Raw genomic sequence first — 5,964 nt, forward strand, 5'->3', positions numbered from 1 at the left:
GGCTTGACAAAATGTATATGTACTTACACAAAAAAAGTGCTGATGCGTTGAATGGAATTTTAATGAAAATTTTGAACACTGGCAACATGTATATTTAGTTATTTACACAAAACGATTGCTCGTGCGTTAAAATCAGTGGCATGTGCAAAGTAATGTCATTTCCATGCAAAGCATATAGTTCCCATCTGGTCGCATCTCACTGACAACATACAATCTATGACCCTCAAAAATTATCTAGACCCTCAAATGTATGTCCTTACATTGCATTGCTTACTAAGTGAACTATCTCATCAATGGGATTGCTTGTATGCTATTTATATTTATATAAAATGTCTCAAGAATACACACCAGAGGGAAAAAAAAACTAAAGCTTGTCAGAACAATTGAGCTAACTTGAACCCAGTTAAGCAACAATTGTCTAGCCTCAACCTGCATTGGCCGGTATTCTTCTTATACAACCCAAATAGCTCTATTGCCTTACTCTTCGTCACAATTAGGCGTGACTGATGTTTTCTTCTGATCCTTGTTGGTAAGCTTCATCCTGATACAACATCTAGATAGAGAATAAATATATGTTGCCTCAGATGTAACCCCACTATGAAAGAATCATGGTATGCGATGCTGCTAGTGCTATTTGCAAGAACCACATTAGCTAGCTGGCTAGAATAACTGAATTGAACTAACTTTTATGGTAAAATAGTTGATGTTCTACTGTGCAGGTAATGATACTGAGATTACTGGACATGTTCTCCACAAAGACCATAGTTTAAGTTAGCACAGTCAAAAAAAAGTTAGCAGCCAGAAATTCGCAGGTTTTCAATGCTCAGCGAAGAACACAAATATCGTCCTTACGTTACACCAAAATCTATGGCTAAATCCTCCACAACGTGCTTGAAACCATTTAACATAGCATCAGGGAAATCATACTCCACATCTGCAAGAATAAAATAAAATGGATCAATCTGGGAACCAAGCAACAACAGGCCAGAGCGTAAGAAATGAAATGAATGGCATTGAAAACTACGATTTCGTATATAACTGATATGCAAGAAGGCTACTATAATACAAATAATTAATTACATCTAATGTGGATCTTATTGACTTCTCATTGCTCAAGAAAAAAAACAATCACCATTTTTAGTCACCTGTACTTCAAAACACATTATTTCACCAGATAGATGGGCACAGATTATCCATGATGAAAGTGTCATTATGACATGAATGCACAAAGACAACAGAAGCAAATTATGTAAGCTTCCCACTAATTTTATTATTTTTACACAAATGAAATACTCAGCAGATGTTATTATTTCTTCTCAGTTAAATTGAGAGAAATATCCAATGAAACTTGAGGGAGAAAAATGAGGATATGTGACCCACTGATAGTCTGCTCGCCCGAGCTATTGGTGGAATTTACTATTGTGGCTATAAATAGTTACGGATTTGATAATAGTATATTCTGATAGTTGCTATGAAAACTCTATGAAGGCAAACTACCAACAAACTCTATGAAGGCAAACTACCAACAACGCGTTCAACTCTAGAAGAAAACTGGAAAATTTGAGGGACAAAGCAAAAACTTTATGTTGGCGGCAATACTCCTCTAAATGGCATATACTGTCAGACTCTATTTTGTGCTGAAGATTCAGAAACCGAAATCTGATAAGTAGTACAATCCAGGAAAAAACAACGATCTTTTAATTACAAAGAATACATTTAACTGAAGTTTAGGGTTCATGAGCAACAACAATCTAGATTCCTGTGTCCCTACAGTAATACATATAAATGAAGCACTCTCGACTCTAGTGTAAAAACTGAAAAATATAAATGGGATCTCTACAGTAATACATATAAATGAAGCACTCTAGTGTAAAAACTGAAAAATATAAATGGGATCTCAGAAGAAAGCTAAGCAGTGGTGAGGTCGAATATGCAAACTCAATATAGAAATCAACATTTATTTTAGTCGACAAATATCCAACTGATGATTGGAAATTGTTGTGAGTCCACTTATTTCTAGCAATTGGTGTGATGTGTAGGATTAATCAGCTAAAACACACGGTGGGGGCCTACTTGACCAGCTTTCCAGCAAGCATCGCATCTTCCGCATCCTGGACGCGTTCAGTACTCAGTCGCGGGTTAAGCATTTAATCAGAACTTCTTGAAACAATAAGATATCAAGTATTCTCCCTATAATTATTCAAGGAATGCCCGTTGAGCAGTTAATACAGAATGCACATCAAACTACAGTGCATCGGTAGTATATGACAAATAAAGGCGCGTGCATAATCTGGAAGACAACCATGCTATCATAGTCATGAAGCAGGGAAGACAACATATGAAATCTGAACTCACATCATTATAATGTATATGCTTTGCTTTCTTCTTTCTTCCATGTCCTGTATTCAGCTCTTCCACAAGTTCCTCTTCATCTTTCACTTCAACAAATTTCTGCTGAACCAAAAGAAAACACCACCAATGTCAACAATCAAGATGTAATAAAAAAAGCTGTTCAATACACACTAAGACATCGCCAACATACTCTGCGATCTGATGCATCTTTTCAAGTAGAAATTCAGAATAGTTTGTTAGCAGCTTGTCCAACGTACTGAACCATTAGTAGAATGCAACAGAGAGAAAAGGTAGGCATAACAAATATAGCAGAATGAGCAGGTTACGACACTATATTGGTTGAATGTCGCAAGCAGCTAAGCTTTGCTCCTAGTGGTGACGATTCTGATGATGTTTTCATCACCACCATAAGCCTTATGCTGAATCTTCTCATGCAGAGTAATCTGGCTTCTGAATGTGCTTACCTTGTGTTGACCTCTGGTTCCTCATATCGCTAAGAGTTTACAAAGTGGCACCAAAAGCTGAAAAAAAAGGAAGACGGTTTAGTTATCCATCTACCAAATATTTTTTCATAAATAAACGGCAGTAATATGGACGGGAGTGTCAAAATAAATTTGAAGTTAACTCTTAACTGCTTTTTATCCCGAAAATGATTGCAGTCATCGCCAACCAAAAACAATTTGCGCTACCTAGATTATAAACCTGCAGCCACATAAAACAAAATTAAGATTTGCATCAATCAAGGGTTCTTAACAACTCAAAATCAGCACCCAAGGAATTGTCAGTATCGAATGAGCCAAGTCTCTTTTTGAAATCCAAAGCCTCCCCCTCCTCCTCCCTCCCTCTCTCCCACCACTGACTTCTTCTTCAATCACAGCATCCCCGGCACCCCCATCTTCCTCGCCCCAAATCCCAATGAATCTCGCGCCGCATCAAGGGACGCAAGAATCGAATCCCCAAGTATATTCATCAACAATCCGGGAAGAAACTCCCGGCCCCGGTGGTCCGGCCATGTACACGGACCCGCTGCTCCCCACCACCGCGCGGCTGGCTGTCCACCCGTTGTCGGAACACACGCCGGTCCCCAACATCGATGCGACACCTTCCTTGTGCTGCCCATCCCCGGCATCCTCCTACAAAGACCACCTCATCTTCAGGCCCACCACCCATCGCCGCCACCCTCGCCTGGCTGGAGAAGTAGACCGGCCGTCGCGTAGATCGGCCGGCGGCGGCGCCGCCCTACCCAAACGCATCGAACAAGCCCGTGCTCGTATGTGTTGCCCGCTCGTGTTTCCTTTTTTTCTCAGATTAGACACTTTAAAAAGGACTGCATGTTGAGCCAGCGCCAGCATGCAACCGCTCACCTGGATTTTCTCTCAACAATCAACAATACACAATGAATTCAGCAACCACCATGAATCAAGTCCCTGATGGCGAGTTCAACAACACATATAACAACTAACACGAATTACTCATCAATTAAGAACCATTAATCGAATTCAGCAGCACATACAGATGCCTGGCCCACGCCCCTCCTGCTTCCAACTCCATTGCAAGTGGTGAATCATGAAGAAAAAAAATTGCATCACCGGAACAGAGTGGAAGGGAAGGAGGGATGGGGTTTTGAGGAGTTACCATTCCTGTCGCCAGAGAGGAAGCTGCGTCCATGTAGGCGATGAATATGGCGCCGGAGGTGTGGAGGAAGATGAGCAGGAGCGTCCGCTAGGGTTCGGAGCCGCCATCGTCACTCTGCGAGGAGCTCGTGGTGGAGCCAGTTATCCGGCTATGGCGGGAACGCCATGGCCGCCCTGCCTCCTCTCTTCTCACGACTGCGGCTAGGCGCTCGCACCACCGTGGCCGTGGATCCGCGAATCCCGCCGCCATGTCGAGCTGGAACCCCACGTGCTTGGTCTGGATCCAACCGTGGCGGGAGCGACATGGGCTCGCCTCTCTATAAGGGGGAAGGGAAGGGAAGTGATAGGAGGGGAGGGGAGGGGAGGTCGCCGGTGCGGAGAGGCCGGCGGCAGAGGGGTGGCGGCGTCCCCTGATGTAGCCGGGGTCGAGGGGGATTTGGGAACGCTCGCGTGGATAAGACAGAACAATGGAGCGCGGGTTGAATACTAAGAAGTGTAGGGTTCTTTTTGCAAAAACGAAACGTTTTCTCACATATCCACTTAAAGTAGGACTGCGGGTTGAATAGCAAGAAACACAGGGACTTTTCTGCAAATTTCCGCGATGACGTACGGCCAGAAGCAATCGCTGGTTTATTATTATTATATATATATATATATATTATATTATTATTATTATTATATATATATTATTATATTATTATTATTATATATAATATAATATATATATTATTATATTATTATTATTATATATTATATATTAATATATTATTATTATTATTATTATTATATATAATATATATATATATATACGGAGATGAGTCACTAACCCTAGCAAAAAAAGAGACACTAACACATGCAAATTTTCAATGAAAAAGTATATATTAAAACTTTCCAGGGGTGTTATTGCATTCTATAGCTTTAGTATTCTTCCACGGAAGGTCGAGTTGGGTGCGGCATTCGACGGGAGAGAACCACGCAAGCGCAGGCTGATCGACAGCGATGGGACCTTGGGGATACGGTGTTGAAGTTTTTTTTAACTTGGGGGGAGACAGTTTTGGAGGAGGAGGTACGGTGATGAGAGGAGTGCGGCACGTGTTTCTTGTCTAATGGACCTGATTGTTCCAATGGACCTGATTGTTCCAATGTTGTATCACATCAAATTCACATATTTATTTATTAATTTAATCATTTTCACAACAGCTTAATTAGGAATCAATGCACCCTAATTACACCTTCATTAGGAAACAAATAATCACACCATATATGATGTATCATTTTTGGAACTCCGTAATTAAGAATCACTAGCTAAGTGTCCGTGCGTTGCCACGGATTAACAAATATATATATACAAAGAGAAAATTCATGTGACATGAGAGTCAAAGGTCATTTCTATGGGATGATATCTCATGGTCATGATCTAGTAGATACATACATCTCGTCATTGTCTTTCTTCCACACTCCATGTCTGAGCTACCACGCGACATTCGACTTCCTTCTCCCACCATGCATGCTTTTATCTTCTATTTCTCCTACCTTTACCTTACACGACAGTACCAAGTTTCTTGTCCAACTATCATAATCTTCTCCGGTAGGGCACCCCCTTAGATTATTACTGACTTGTACATGTTGCAAATAAGATCAACGAAAATGGATACTAAATTTCTGATGAGAAATGAGAATTCAGGGCAATATCATCCCAAGACAATAATAATTCCAAGACAATCTTTTTATACCTTCTGTCAACATTGGGACACACATTCCACACAATAAGCATGCAATGATGTTGATACTTGATTAATTGTCATTATATGTCTACAGTAAAGATAACTTTACTCAAAACCGCCTATCTTAGCCAAATCAACAAATCTCTCTCATTAATGCAATTTTCTTTAGAAAACAAATAATAGATTCTTGCCTATCTTAGCCAAATCAACGGATCTCTTTCATTAATGCAATTTGCTTTAGCAAACAAATAATA

At 40.5% G+C, this 5,964-nt stretch overlaps 1 long non-coding RNA gene across 8 annotated transcripts; it reads right to left on the minus strand.

Moving 5' to 3' along the window:
* Positions 1-670: 670 nt before the first annotated feature.
* On the minus strand, positions 671-4,426 carry LOC119362663. Of its 8 annotated transcripts, none has more exons than XR_005173574.1 (5): positions 3,988-4,426; positions 2,985-3,054; positions 2,817-2,873; positions 2,356-2,451; positions 671-934 (listed from the first exon to the last, which is right to left on the minus strand). It is a non-coding gene; the product is annotated as an uncharacterized LOC119362663 (long non-coding RNA). The 8 variants fall into 8 exon arrangements; XR_005173573.1 differs by having other exon boundaries at positions 2,356-2,454; XR_005173570.1 differs by having other exon boundaries at positions 2,356-2,873.
* Between the last annotated feature and the right edge of the window lie 1,538 nt (positions 4,427-5,964).

This window comes from Triticum dicoccoides, chromosome 2B (genome assembly GCF_002162155.2).
Source record: "Triticum dicoccoides isolate Atlit2015 ecotype Zavitan chromosome 2B, WEW_v2.0, whole genome shotgun sequence".
NCBI classification, from domain to species: Eukaryota; Viridiplantae; Streptophyta; class Magnoliopsida; order Poales; family Poaceae; genus Triticum; species Triticum dicoccoides.